The sequence below is a fragment of the Gymnogyps californianus genome, chromosome 6 (assembly GCF_018139145.2).
Source record: "Gymnogyps californianus isolate 813 chromosome 6, ASM1813914v2, whole genome shotgun sequence".
In the NCBI taxonomy this organism is placed as follows: domain Eukaryota; kingdom Metazoa; phylum Chordata; class Aves; order Accipitriformes; family Cathartidae; genus Gymnogyps; species Gymnogyps californianus.
Genome location: NC_059476.1, coordinates 36495746 through 36511439, shown reverse-complemented (window position 1 = coordinate 36511439; position 15694 = coordinate 36495746). Strand labels below are relative to the sequence as shown.

The 15694-nt window shown below is 37.7% G+C and overlaps 2 protein-coding genes across 2 annotated transcripts in view; both read left to right on the top strand.

Moving 5' to 3' along the window:
- Window positions 1-15694, top strand: part of CTNNA3 (catenin alpha 3) — a 546120-nt gene that overhangs the window by 104719 nt on the left and 425707 nt on the right. The window lies entirely within an intron of this gene.
- The window catches only part of DNAJC12 (DnaJ heat shock protein family (Hsp40) member C12), a 375633-nt gene that overhangs the window by 138640 nt on the left and 221299 nt on the right, over window positions 1-15694 (top strand). The gene's annotated exons all lie outside the window — the stretch shown is intronic.

Below are 15694 nucleotides of genomic sequence, written 5' to 3'. Positions count from 1 at the left end.
CCCTCTGCTCACATGTTTATTTTCTCCTTTCCAAGTAGTTTCTTTTATCTATTTATAGCATGACCTGTTTCTGTTATCTTGTGTCAGGCGCAAAGTGTCCCTCATGTTAGGTTTATGCAGTGCCTGTACGCTGAGGCTCTGATCCCAGCTGCTACTATGCAATCCTACAGCAAATTGTTCCAGCAGAGGGATGGAGATCCGTTACCTCTTCTCTTAAAGAGCTAATTTTCCAGAATCAGAGTATGGTTCACAAATTTAAAATCTATTGTGGGCGGAAAACCTATGAAACTCACTTTTGAAATATACAAATACACAACTGCATCTTACATTCATGCTGAAAGAAGTTTATATTAGAAATATTGGAGCTTTTTTCCTGAGCAAGAATAACTTCTCCAATATTGTGTAAAAATTGACTATTGTAATAAAGTACAAAAGATTTGTTCCCTTTCAGAAGGCAGTTATGCTTCTTAGCTTTGAAGATCAGGTCTCTGAAGGATTACACTTTTTAAAAATTCTGTTCACTTTTTAGAAATGATGTTCTAATAATAATCTAAAAAGTAAATTGATTAGATAGTCATTGAGTGTGATTTATCATTTTAACAGTGAGGTATTGTCTTATGAAAAAAGTTTTAATGCTGCATTAATATTTCACAAGAATAATCTAGAAGAAAGGAAACATTTCAGGAAGGTTATTTTCATGTTAAATAAACTTTCCAAGACAAAAGAACTGTACTGCAGTTTTGATATAAATGTAATTCACAGACCTGAAATTATAAGATATTATGTTGATTGTAGTGTGGCTTAGAGTGGATAAAGAGAGAATATAATTTACTGCGTTCTAGTCTCAGCAACCCAGGAAATTACACCACTCATCCAGAATTGTAAATGAAAAGCACTCTGGATACTTGTAAATCTTAGAATTTGTGAGTGTGCTGCAAACAAAAGACTGATACTATAATGAGATGAAAGTAATTAAATTTAAATTAATTGGGCAATGCTTAGCTAGTCAATGAAAGAAATGCCTAAGTCAACTTCTGAAAAAACAGATCCAGAAATATAAAAGAAGATTCTGTTGTTTATGCTATGGTATTTTATTCACAATTTTTTGCAAAGACTTATATAGCAGTTTCCCCTTGGCTTGAGGGGATTTTGGATCTAATCTGTGTTTAGTCAAATTGTAACTAACAATGGAAAATTACAGGCTAATTAGTAACATGGTATTCATCTCAGAGGAGTGACTGCTAGAGAGAAGTATACAGTGGCACAAAGTCCCAATGCTGAAGTATTCAGCACTTGCTGAGCGCATGAAGCTAAGTTTCTGCATGAAATGTGGAAAAAGTAAGTTTTTAAATGCTACGTGTGTCAAGATGGTTTCTGCTTGATAAATTATTCGGTTATGTGAAGTACAGTGCTGCTTAGACTGACTTACCTGGCCTCATTTTACTAATGAGGCCCTACGAAATGAAATCTAAAATACAAGGTTATGTCTACGGTAGTAGTTTCAATGATGATTGCTGAGCCTTTGTTCCCATCTACCATATGTTATTTCCTTCCTTCACACACAGCTGGACAGAAAAAAGGAGTCTGTTGCAGAGGAAACCAGGGGACAGAGAAACTGAGTTTTCTCTCCGTGTTCTGTGACACTTGGGATGTTGGAATCCATCTTTCCCCCTTTATCAGGAGAGACTGCTGTGTTTACCTGTCAAATCACATGCCCTGAGAAGATCTTAGGCCTCACAAGACACATAATACCGAGGCCTGATGGCCATGGGTACTAGTCTGCTATATCTGCTATTCCTTCTGCTTGTTGCCTTTAACTTTTCCCCTACCTCTTTCCTTAATTTAGCATTCCTGCTTTTTAACTTATTTTTCTTCCATATTTTCTTCCTCCTTATCCACTTATCTACATATCTTTCCTTCATTTTTCCCCTCATTTTTGCTTCCTCTAATGTATGTCAGAGCCTATGTCCCAATCACAGTCTCTCTCATTCTCAAGAGCATGTGGAGAATATGTGAGCACTAGAGGGAGTCACTTATTTATATATTGACTGGTCATAACTGACAAACTTCTGCTGTGTGATATGTAGCCATATTATTGTGGAGCCTTTTCTAATTAGAGGTTGGGGAAGGTGGGCTTCTGTGCACAAGTCTTGCTCATGGCTGTAGCTGTGAGCATCAAAGGGGCTGTCTCTGCAGGAAGCTGATAGAGCAGACCAAAACACTGGCCAACGTTTCAGTGAGAAATGTGGCGAGCATCAGGTAACGTATAAGAAGTATGCCTTCTGATGATGAATAGGCTTTGGTGAGATAGAGATAGAAAAAATAAAAGAGCCTACAGACAGCAAACCATCAGGCCTCCAAAGGCGAACATGGCAATTACAGATAATTGCTTTAATTCTGTAGAGTTTTGCTTTTATTTTGTGAGAAGTAGCCCAACTATGCACTGAATGACTAACTGGAAGAATAGTATGTGATTACTTCAATATGATGTCTTATAATTAGTACGGAGGAATAACTTACTTGCTTAAAGAGTAGTTTTTTAAAACCAATTTAGATAAAATTGCTTTTTCACGTTGAGTTTGTGACATAGGCTTAAAGTTAAAAAGTATTTTCAGTGTGACAAAACAAATAAGGAAGAGATGGAGATACTGTCTTTCTGCTCCTTTACCTTGTCTACCCTGGCGCACTTACACGATGTGGCTTCTTTGTCAGAGCAGTCTCCCAGGATGATGGATTCTGAGCTTTCTTTCTCTGAAAAGTGCCCTAACCATTATGCTGCAGAGTATTTTGTACTTGATCTTTATTGTTGCAACTGCAACTTTACATGTTATTAAGGGAAGCAATTTTTAAGTCAGTTCTTCAAAAAATGGAAATACTATATTTTCTCAAGAAAATACTGCTCTGACTATATTAACATGGGGAGAATGCTTTCCTTAGCCTTTAAGTTGAAAGTGCCTGAACCCATCTTTTCTGTAAACAAAGCATCAAATAAGAAAAAACAAACAATCCCCTCCAGATATCTGATGCGATCAGTTTTAGCCCAACCTATTCATCCATCAAAATTATGAACAGCTGAAAGCAGGTTTTTTTATAATGGAAAATGTTACACAAGCCAATGTAAAGTAAGCCTTTTTTTTTTTTTTTTACACTTTCTATTTCACCTGCAATTTGTGGTTATTTTTTTCTTCATTAAGTTTCTCCAAACTTAACTGGAATTTGAAGTTCTACATGGGAGGGAGAGAAATCTACTAAAATATTTCCTCCTCCCAGTCTGCCAGATTTGTGGAATATGGGGTAGTTAGCCTTTCACCATGACAAGTTTTGCATATTCTGAATAATAGGTGCTTTCTGCATCAAAGATGCAGAACCAAGGCCTTGGAGTACTTTGAGGTTAGTGATTTACATGTATGTGTTTTTGAATCTTCCATAACAATAAATCGCTTATCCTTTACCCTGATGGGGACCATTCAAGCAGGACTTGGTTGTTATATAATTCCCTGAAAAGGAAGATTCCTGACTCTCCATAAAGCTACAGAATATTCACTTTCAGCCCTTGAATACTCAGAGTTAGTATCATATTTTAGCTGAAAAGGATCTCCAGAGATCTAGTCCAATGTTTTGCTCAAAGCAGGGCTAAGTTCTAAGTTACATCAGGCTGCTCAAGTCCTGTCTGGTCAACTTCTGAATATCTTTGAGGATGAAAATTTCATAACTTCTCTAGGACCCTGTTGCAGTGCGTCACCCACTTGTGGTGAACTTTTTTCCTCCCTGTAAGTCTTGATGGCAATTTGCTTTCCTGTCATCCTTTAGCTGTGGATCTCTGAGGAGAGTCTGGCTCTATCTTCTCTATAACATCCCTCTTTTGTAATGAAAGACTATAAATGGGATCCCTCACTTTGTGCAACCTTCTCTCTTCAAGCCTGAGTAAACCTAGTTCCTGCAGCCTCATGCTGTGTGCTCCAGCACAGCTAACAATCCTACCTGCCTTCTGCTGAACTCTTGAAAACTTGACAAACCTGAAAGCTTGTGATTTATTTTCGAGGAAGCATAAAATATACCTGTCTTTCTAAAATTTTCTAAACTATCTGCCCAGAATCATGTCATAGTTTTGTTTTTTCTCCTTTATTACGATCAAGGGAAGCAGAGAAAGATTGATGTTATTTTTAACCTCTTCCATTTTCTTTGTTACATAAAAGAATTTGGGTTTTTTTAGATTTTTACTATGAGCACTTGAAGTATTTACTGAAGATTGTATCATTTATTTTACAATTTATAAAGTTCTGGGGTTTAACTAATGCTAATGAGGTGTCTTTTGATTCAACAGGGGAAAGAATGGCTTATTTAGGAACACTTAAGTCTGAGGAATGTAAATATTTCTCAACCAAAAAGGCTGTCCTAGACTCCCTAAATTGTCTGATGTCCTTAGTATTGTAGTTTCTAACCAGAAATGCTACTGATGTGGACATTTTCTTTGACAGTGACCTTTCCTCAAAGGAAAAACTGACCTAATTATCATTTGTGCAAAATGGCTAGTCATAGAAATGAGCGTATTCTATTAAGGCTTATTATGCTGAGCTCCAAAGCAAGAATTTGATACTATAGAGAACAACTGTACTTAAACAAAACCCTTGAACTCAAAAACTTCTCAAGCAGTTTAATTAGATGAATCTCTGAATGTTATAATTCATCAGTGTTCCTCCACACTGTTGATGCTATCATTAAAAAAAAAAAGAAAAAAAAAACCAAAAAGGAAAACCAAACCCAACTAATTCTGATAGTTTTTAGCCATTTACAGAAATTTCCCACTTCTAATGAAAAGATTGAATTAATAAGGAAAAATTATGAATATAAGGAAAGGTACCTATAGGTTTCTGTCTCGTAGATGAGTCAAAAAAATAGGGAAGTCAGCATATGAATGGGTGGAGGACATTTGGCAAAACTGCTGCCAGTGCTGTGTGAAGCTGGAAGTTCTTCACCGTTTCCTCTCTTTCAGGGAAAGACCATTATAGGCTGTTTTGATCTGTCCTGAGGTAGGGAGATGATGATAACAAAGTGAAGTAGATTTGTTTGTTTCTGATGAGGATGACTGTGATCAGCTGTGGATTCATATTTTATTCTTTAGGGGATTCATATTTTATTCTTTAGGAGATACAGTGCAACTCTGTAACTAATATATTAAAGGACAATTTGGTGAAGGTAAAAATTCCAGTGTTTCACAGTGTCCGTAGGGTCCTCATCAAATTTTCCCTAATGTACTTTAAACTGTGACTGCTTTCCACTGCTTTTTCTTGTATTAATGAGAATCATTATATTTTGGATGTTGTTTCTACTGAACACGGCTGTCTTGGAGCATGTTGCCTGTGGTACCCCTTGTGTTAAGGTTAAGAATTGTGTTGAACCCACTGAATGGTAACAGCTAGTACCATGTGAGATAATACTTACAAACAGGCTTGCTGTTTTCTTTTGTAGTATTATGTGTCTGATACAGGGGTAAAGCTGAATTCTTTAGCCCTCAGTTTGAAGGGCTTTCGTATGACTGAACTTCTGACAGAGCATTCTGTTTAGAAAAATGGAAATTACGTATTGGAACTCTTCTGATTTTCTGCAACAAAAATCATAATGAAATGTCTTATTTCAGATCAGCTTACCTCAGTTGGATTTTTTTTCATGGGACTTGAACACCTTATTTCTTATCTGTTTAGAGATCAAGAAAACTGCATTTACCAACCTTATTAGTATATAAGAGATGCACTACAGGGTTAGCTGTCACTTGCTATGAGACCAGGAAGACATTGTCTCCTACTGAGTCATTTCAACTATAAAAGTTGGAAGCTGACTTATAAATTAAAATGGGGGTTTAAACTACTGTTAACAGTCTCTTAAGGTAATAGATGTACTAGGCAATGCAGTTCCGTACTGATCTCATTCTTGAAGGAACTATTTGTAAAGCCTTCAACAAAACAAAATCATTTTAGTTCCATGGATTTTGAAATTACTTGTGTTAATAAAGATGTTATTACAGAATGTTTTTTATAAATACAACTGTTAAAATGCCTGTTGTCTGAAAAAAAAAATTTCAGAAGTTTGTCTCATTTTCTGAATCAAAATCACAGGCTGATAAGTCATACTTCTTCATTAGTGAAAAATTCAGATCTTGTTCATCACTTAAAAATCCATGGTGTTCACAAATAAGCAATCATGTATAACTATTGAATGGACATGTGACTTTGGGACCCCAAACTTTGGATTTCTTCCATAAAATTAATGAAATTCTGCAGTTTTTAGATAATGGTTACAGTGTATACCATTTTTATAGCTACTGTGTTATACTACATATTTTTATAATATATTGGGTCATACTCTTGGGTTGGTCACACTATGCTGTGAAGGTGGTGCAAAATTCAAGCATCAAGAACAACAGGAGTGTGTGATATGGTGGCTGTCAGTACTGTTGGTAAGGATGCATCTTGAGAAATATCCAGCTCTTTACACCTTTGCCCCTGAGATTTGCTTCTTGTGGATTTGTGTAGCATACATCTGTTGTGTAGTATAAATCATCTGATCAGAGTACTATAGTTTACTGATTTTCTCAAAGCATATTCTGTATAAAACATAACATGCTAATCATTAGCTTTTTACACATCTAACATTTATTTTTATAAAACTCCTTTAGTGTTTATGCTTTTTGAATTTCATTTAACACTGATAAGAATTAAATGGTGTTCTGCATTCAAGTGCCATCAGAGAAGATGAATAAAAGTTCTAATCTAAATAGAATCTATGTAAGGGTAATTTCTAATTTTTATAGGAGTGTTAAAACGAAGAAATCAAGTTCTGTATTTGCAGCATTTCTTGACAGATACTGATGCTGTAAATTATACAGCTGTTCTTCCTCTGTATGGATTTTGTAGTACTCACAGCGATTTATAGGTCCAGAGTGCAGCTGCTGGAAGTCATTTATTCTCAGTTCTGTATTAAATCTATCATATACAAATGCGTTAACATTCAGTACAGAGCTCAAGGGCTTATGACTTTTTCTTTCTTGCTCTGAGTTGCTGTCCTGTAAGTGTTTGCAAGGTATGCAGAAAACAACATTAAAAGACTTAAACTGATACACAAGAAAAAAAAAGGAAACAGTATTGTCCATGATAAATACTTGAAACCAGCTCATTTTGCAGTTTAAGCTGAACAGCAAAAACAAAACCTGCTGTTAACATTTCTGAAATTGGTAATGCTAATAAGCTTGTTTTGATGGATTAGCGCTTCAGTTCCATTTGCCTGAGTGCCACTCTTTACGCATGTCAATTGTACATGTCTTCATGTTACAGAAACTTAATATTCCCTGCAGTGTTTGAATTGTGTGCATCTTAAGAGAGTGTGTGAGGCTATGCCATTGATTTACTTGATTCAGCTTGTTTTAGTTTTGGATTTTTTAAATTAGCAAAAAGGAAACTAGCTTGTTTTAAATATTTAGGAAATATTTACAATGAATGTTAAAAATAGTTAAACTGTAACTGGAGTTTGACAGAAGAATAGGGGCAAGGGCCATGAATATTTGTTGAGTATATGATCTGTGAGAAAATAGCAGTTGGAACAGGCTGCCTGATAGGAGTCGTGTACCTGTTTATTGTTGAGGATTTCACATCTTTCATAATGAGATATTAAATCTAGGAAAATTGAACAGTGCTCTGTTCAAGACCAGGATGAAACTTGTTCCTAGGGGAACTTGAGCTGATTTGTTGGAGAAAGAGATCCTGAACTCTTGTGGCAGATGGAATACATTTAGACATGATTATTTGTATATAAAGAAGGCTAAAACAGAACAGGCTAAATGTGAAAGATCTATCTGTTTGGTATCTGTTAAACTGTGTATCAGTGAAAATGCTAGTGGACCATGTATAACATGATCTTCCACTACTAATAGTTTTACTTAAGTTGTTTCTAAGTGGCCCAATACCACTAAGGCAGAGAATGAAACAAGTTTTCAATCTAATAAATATCCCCAAATCCCTTCTAATTTTAAAATCTCGAAAAAGAAGCAAGTAAAAAATAATCACATATGGTATTATGAGAATTTAATAAAATTGCAGAAATAAGTAATTGTGGATAAATGTTTTTCTGCCACATTTTCCAGTGAGTCATCTTCCACTGAAAAAATTCCAGGCCACAATATTTCCTGAAAGCTTTAACAGCTGTATTCTGTGCATTGTACTATATATGAATGTTGGTACTTTATATTTTCCATACCTTTGAAATAACTACAGTATGAAAGATCTTGTATTGAGTCTTGCTCGATGTGTTTTACTTTAGTTTTTTGTATGAATGTTTACAGAATAGTTTTAACCTGTCATTTCTCATAAATGCCAGTTTTCAGGTGTCTTTACTCCTATGAAAGAAGTTAGGTCCTGCTTTGGCCTATCTTCTGAACTTCCTGTTTCTTTTGCAAGCTCCATGTTCTGCATTGTTTGCCTTCTATTACTTACTTAGGTGTGTATGCACAAATTCCTTGTCTATTGAAAACTGTGATAGGTTGCTGTAATATTAAGCTTTACATTAAACTATAAATTATCTTGACTGCCAGAAATATGTGTCAATCTCAGCTCTTTTCTCTTAAGGATGGATATTAACCAGCAGATTATTTAGCTTAAAGTGTAAGACGGAATTTTAAGCAACATAGGTCAAGCTAACAGTAACCAATACAATGCGCTTCTGGAACAAACGGTTACACCTAGCACCTCTTTTAGCTTTCTGGAAAGAGATCTATCTCCAAGTCATGTTAAGAGCTAAGCACTGAAAACAAAGCAAGTTTAGATAGGAAAAGAAAATTATGCCGTGAAAACACTGGACTTCTGAAAATTTTAAACTGTATTTAACAGCAGCATAAAGAGAAGGTATTCCTTAGGTAGCAATGTTAACAAAGAAAAAAATTGCTGCTTTACTAATTTTTTTTTTTCTTTACAAAGAAAAGTTTGCTGCTTTACTCATTAAATTACATAAGAGGACGGTAGGCTACTGCAGCCCTACTTTTGGGTGGTTCTGCACTGTCTATCCTATTTTCAAGTGCTCGGAATCAAGTGAGGTTGGTATATCACTGACTCCTTCCCATCCATTATTTCTTCATCTTAATCTTCCTTACACTTTTTCACTCTCACTCTTTTGTGTTCCATCTCTCCTGTTTCCTGTTTTCCTCTCTTCAAATTAATCTATATTTCTGCTGTATTTCCCCCCTCTCTTTTTCCTCGCTTCCTCTCCTTCACATCTTCGTTAGCCATCTCCTTCTCTTCAAGATGTGTAAGACCTTCTGGAGGTTCCTAACTTCAGAGCCCTCTTCCTGATGAATGTTTCCCGCTCTAGTTCCAGGCAAGTTCGTTGATGACAAATGTGCCCATAACTGTACTAGGAGAAAACCTTTGTGAGCTAATATATTAAGTGGTATATGTTGGCAGAAAAAGGATTGCTGGACTTAAAGAAAAATTCTTACATTAATTCTTACAGGGAAAAATTGCTTTGCTACCTTTCAAAAGCAGCTACTTCATCTAGGAGTCTGAGAGTTAACAGAGCAGGGTATTAGAAGTGTGGGGACCAGATCCTGAAATAACGGATAGAGAAGTGACAGCAAGGTCTTGCTCTGTCATCTGTAACTGGGCTAGAAGTTGCTGAAACATGAGAGAGAAAATCTTGTGCAGTAGTTGCAATCTGATGCAACAAAGTCATCAAAAGAAACTGTATCTTCCCTAGCTGAACAGCAAATTCCTGAAAAACATTAGTAAATTAACCAAGCTGGGATATTAACCAGTCATGGGCAGTTTCTGATACTTTGTATAAGATAGCTTTGCTTGTCTGTGGTATTATATATCAGTTTGAGTATGATTAATAGTAAATAGGTATAGATACACAGAGAAAGTTGCAAGGCTTCACTTCTAGTGGGAACCTCAGTCCTGTAAATCTGTTTCCTGCTTGCTCTAAGTTGACTGAAAGTTATGGTTTTATAAAAACAGTGCAATCATCTTAGAAGCAGAGGGTATCGCTTAAGGCTTAGTCCTATGATAACATGGACGTGGCTTTGTGGTGTAACACGTCACATTTTGTGTATTCATGCGTAAGGCTGATGCAAACAAACTCTGCCTACAGTTTATAGCCATACAGAGTATATATATTTTCTGTGTGTGTATATATATGGTGTTTATGTACTCTGTATACATGCTGTAGTATAGTTTAGCACGAGACACTAAGAACTGCTGCTGACTTCTGAAGTCAGGAAAAATAAATCTAGAGGCTGGTTAAGACTTTTTTAGTAGAAAGTTAGCTTGGAATTCCTGACAATCAAGCACATACTGTGTTGCTGCTTTGTAAAGATAGGTTTCTATTTTTGTCTCTAGACTTGGTCAATCTATAAGATACATCTTTTAAAATGGCTTACTTCTGTCGTGCCTGCAAACACTGTTGTTTTGGGCATTGTCAGTGTTTCAGCATTGTCTGCCTATTGGAGAAGAGAAATGAGAAAGGAAAAATTTTTACATTTCTGGAGTGTAACTGTTAATTTATTTCATCTACCTATTTGGACTGGAATCATCTCTGGAAACCTATGTATTTAAAAAAAAAAAAAGCAAAATGCAAACGAACTGGCTTTGGGAATACATGCTTTCTCTGTGAAGGAGCAGATGAGATATTTTTAAGAAGAGTTTCCGGTGAGTTTCCATCTCTATGGCACTGGGAGATCTAATCATCTGCTTTCTAGAGGCAACGGCAGGATTTTGATTCAGTGAATGGGAAATGCACAAAGGTGTGTTTAAACAAATTCCTTTGATTCAGTGCTGTCCTGAATTTACTGGCATACCTTCTCAGTGGTGTTTAACTTGCTGTGAATGTGTATAAGGTGACCTTTTATGGTCTGTGTAGTACAGCTCTGTGATCTAGCGATATTTCATTTGTGTTAACAAAGCCATTATCCTAAGCCAGGCGTTTTTCCCAAGGTGTGTTTGTGTCTGTCTTTTGTAGGGTTACAGTCACTTGTGTAGGTCATCAGTTCGGGTGTATAGTTAAAAGCCTAACGTGGAGGAAAGGGGCCATTAGGTCATGCTGTTCAACTTCTGTAAACTTAGCATTTTGTACAGTAGGCAGGGTCAGCTTTATGATAGAGTTTATAACAGTTATAACCCTGCTGATGGTAAATGCTTATCTCTTTAGAAAAAGGTATTTTGGGGGTGCAGCGAGGGCTGGCTGCTCTCTGAGGCAGGGGCCTCACCAGCCAGGGCTCTTTCTCACTGCCCTGTACCAAGGTGAGCCAGGCATGCCAGGTGATGGTAACCAGGTTCAGCCAAGAGTCCAGATCATCTGGAAAGCTTGTGGTGATGAGGCAGGTCAGAGGACAAGCTGGGAAGTCAGTCCATGGATCAGGTTGAGGGTCAGGCGTGGTGAGGGTAACCAGGTGAGAGACAGCCCAGTGATATCTCAGAAGCACCATGGTGAGAGGGCAGGACTGAGCTCAGGAGGTCAGTCTGTGGGCTGAGGTTTGGATCGGGGGGGCCCGTGGCCAGGCAGGGGGGCAGCTGTGGCTGAGCTGGAGACCGGCACTCCTATGACATAGCTCAGACAGGGACTGAAGGTCCCAGAGTGAGCTGAACTGGGGCCCCAAGGGGGAGGTGTGGATGGAGCCCCCAGCTGAGGCTGGGCAGGGCCTTTGAGGCCTAGTAGTGCTCTCAAGGCCCTGACAGGTCTAAGCTTTAAAACCTGTGTGAAAGTAGTATTATCTTGGAAGAACTGACACAGCTGAAGAGCAATGTGGCAGTCGGTATCAACCCCAGATCTTTTTCACTTTCTTGTCTGTGAGATATTTTCTTCCACTGAATAAGGCTACACAGTACTTATGAAATATGTAAACTGGAGTCTTACGCAGATAAACAGTGCATGAATGCACTCGGAAGAGTTTGAGTTTGTTATCGTCTTTGATTCACCAAATACGTGCACTTTGGCAGTCACTTTTGACTGAAAGCTGAACACTAAAGCCCAAGTTTAAGCTGTGATAAAAAGTAATGCTTTTGTCGCCCAGCCCTATAGTAGTATGAAATTGTCGGCGTTTGTATGGCTGTGTTTTTCCTGGATATAGAACTGAGTTCCATGACATCTGTCTCTGCGAAGAGTGAGCTAGGGGACTGCAGCGCACTTTATTTGAAGCTGCCTTTGTGAACCTTGTGTTGACTGCAGCCGGTGCAAAATACAGCAGTGTGATTTATACCCACAGTGATGCCTGGATCCCATGAGTTGTGCTGATACGAATACTCAGTGAACAAGAGCTGGCTTCCTGGTGTATTGTGCTGTCAAACCTTAACTGTATTAAGTGTGATAAAGAACAGCTTTTTTTTTTTTTCCTTTTCTTCTTATTGAAGTAGTGCAACGGAAGCTTAACTGTGAAGGTAGTTTTCAAGTTTTCCATTCAAAGTCTTCTTGTCCATTCACCATGTTTGGCTGGAACAATCCACAGCTAGGAATCTGTGACTATCCATTCATTTTCCATTCTTATCAGGGACAACCAGGTATGAGGAAGACATAGTAGTAGTATGTCCTAGGGGGGCTGGGAAAGCAGCCTGGGGAAGTGTCACTATACTGGCCCTCTTAGACTGGCAATGGTTGGAGACAGGTTTATCTTTGATCTCAGCTGGTCTCATATGACATATCTAGAGCTCAGTTGCTGACTTAGTATGGAAGAACACATCCCAGACGAGTGAAAATAGTCCACTAGTCTAAGAAGAAGCTGGAATAAGAAGGAAGTGGTAAGCTGTGAAGAAAAAGTAAAATAGACTAAAGCTCAGTAATGTAGCTGGATGAACTACAGATGCTCAGATATTATGGTATGAAGAGATTAGTAGTAAGAACTGGTTTGGAAAATTTCTTCTCTGTAGTCCTATTTGTCTTCTGCCTCTGTGTAGGTGGAAGATGATCCATTCATACTTAAAACAATCTCTAAGTAAAAAAAACATAGTCGTAGTTTGTGTTCTCCTGTTCCTCTTGTTCTGGTGCCATGTTTTACAGATATTTCAATCCTATATGTATATACTTTTCCCTGTATGATTCTTTGGCACACTTGAGTAACATGTTGTCTTGTTGCATTCTGTGCCAAAGTTAATATAGTATATTTGGGCAAGGATCAGTACATACAGAGTACCTATTTGAGTCCAACTTTCAGTGCAGCCAGATTTGACACACTGAACGCTCAGACCTTTAAAAGTCTATGGTCTTAGTTTGGAAACTTGTCTAAAAGTGTGCAAGTCATTCAAATTTAGCACAGTCCCCATCAACTTGTTTACAACTGTGACGGTTTGATAGTTCACAGGAGAATGTTAACACTCTGTTTGTAGTTCTCAAGTGGTATGTTCTATCAAAGGATACCTTAAAAGAAACTGTATACTTTCTCAGTGTTGCTTTCTTATGTGTCCTAGTGGTATATTCTCTTTGACGAGTGATAAAGGAATGGGACAGTTTCTGTATTTTTCTCTCCAGTGGAAAAAGTTTAAAGACTATGGGTTAACAATCTGTTTGTAGAGACTAACTTCCTTCTTCAGAGAACTAGTTACATTATTCTGATAATCCACGTATGCAAAGATTTGATAGAGAAATCACTCAGTTGTAGAGTTTTTTGGCCCATTTGTGCAGCAGATCAGACTAAGATTATCAACTCTCTCTTCCTGTTCACATGAAAAATCTTGAGGAATTAATTCTTCATCAAAGTCGAAAAGAACAATGGCCCTACAGCTTCTTTTGGGGCTGTCCGAGGCTCACAACTGAACAGCAAAGTAGTGATGAATTTAATGGGTCTAAGCATTAATTTTTTTTTTTAAAGTGTTATTGAACAAGAGTGAGGCTCTTCATAGGTGAATTTACCAATACCATGATTCTGAAACTCTACACAATATTGTGTTAAACAAAACATTCTGTGTTTTAAAAACATAAACACACTGAATTTTTTGAACTGTTTCCAGACATGTTTCCAGATGCTGTGTTATTGACTTGCTGTTACTGGCTTTGTGCTACTGGCTTGCCAGTTTTGGATTTCTTATGAACTCCTCATTCCTGGTTAGACAGTACTGTTTTAGAGGGAAAAAGTCATTTGGAAGGACTTTTGAGTTTGACTGTTTGTATATGATGCAGCAAAGTAAGAAATGGTTAAGGCATTTAGACTGAATGGTTAAGGCAGCTAGACTGAAGTGTTGTATTGACTTACCATTGTATCTCGAAGTCTGTAGTTTCCTTGCAGCACAGGAGAAAAGAGGGCATTCTGTTGTCTTGTAATTTAATTCTAAGAAAGGTAGATTCACTAATTAGAACAAGAGACCATGTTTAAAAATAAATAACACTTTTTGCTGAGAGTGCACTGGATAAATTGCAGGTGCTTTACCAAGGTTGGAGGTGCACTAGTGTTTGGATTTCAGCACGCTGGGCAAAGAAGTCATTCCTGCACAGTGGTGATTCATTTATATGTTGGTGTATTGAAAGTGTAAAAATATGTTAAGTATTAATATGTCCATGAAAATAACTCAGTTTTCTAATTCAGATGGTCAACTGGTTAAACCATTGTCTGCTTCAGTTTAAGGGTCTACTTTTCTCTCCCTGTTCCCTCCCCCTCTGCTCCCCCCCATTTTTTACTGTATCCCTGAGATTTCCAAGTTAGCCAGAGGAAGTAAGATGCAATCCTATGTCCAATGCATATCTTGCAGTAAATGAGATTTTAAAAACATAGGACTAGTTCATTTAATATTGAATGTTCTTTTCTTCAGCCATAAACTTATAAACTTTATGCAGTGAGAAGTGGATACTGTGATGCTTTTGTAAATAATGCATATAGAGCCTGATGCAATGCAAAGGAAAATAATTAGAAAGACTTCAGCTTGCTTTAGAGCAGGCTGTGAGCAGTTTTGTATGCATTTTGTCATTCATTCTTCATTGTGCTTCATCTCATCATTTGAAGCTGGTGCCACAGGCTTTTATTGTTCTGATGTGCTATTTTCCCTTCCTTTTTTATTTTTCCCCTGAATTTAACTGTCTCCTTCACCCAAGCCATTTTGCCAATATCTACTAGTTTTTTTTCAAACGCACAAGATGCAGAAGGAGAGTGGGGAGAATGTCTAGAATAAAACAGGATGAGAGAGGAGGCTCCTTACAATCCTGATGTTGACTGTATGGTTGTTCCAAAGACCGTAACTTTCAGCTGTCCAAATAACAGCTCCCAAGCTTGATTCCTAGAAACAGTTAAATCTGACTTGGCAGCTCTGTTGAGCTGTGTGTTCCTTGTTGTCTGGGCTGGCAGGAGGCAGTAGGGTTTCAAGAAGATCTGGGTGGAGAAGGGAGGAACAAGATGAGTGTGGTAAGATCCCTGAGTGCTTTAAGTGTGTACATAGAGAGAGAGGAGAAACAGGCAGTGGCACTTCACAGAGATGGCTTCTCTTAAGCACCTTTTTCATTTCCACACCTTCCACACTTCCCATTTCCCAGGAGTACAGAATTCTCATCCCTGACGTGCTGTTCCTTTCTGCAGTGTGCTCCGGACACATGCTGGTGGGGCAGGGGAAACAAACACAGGAAATTTGTTTAGATGCAACAATCACAGAATTCCTTGCTTAACCCTGTCTGCACCTCTGTCCTTTTCTATTGCTTATGAAGACAGATATGTCTGGGAGGAAAAACAGCTGATTTCCAGGCC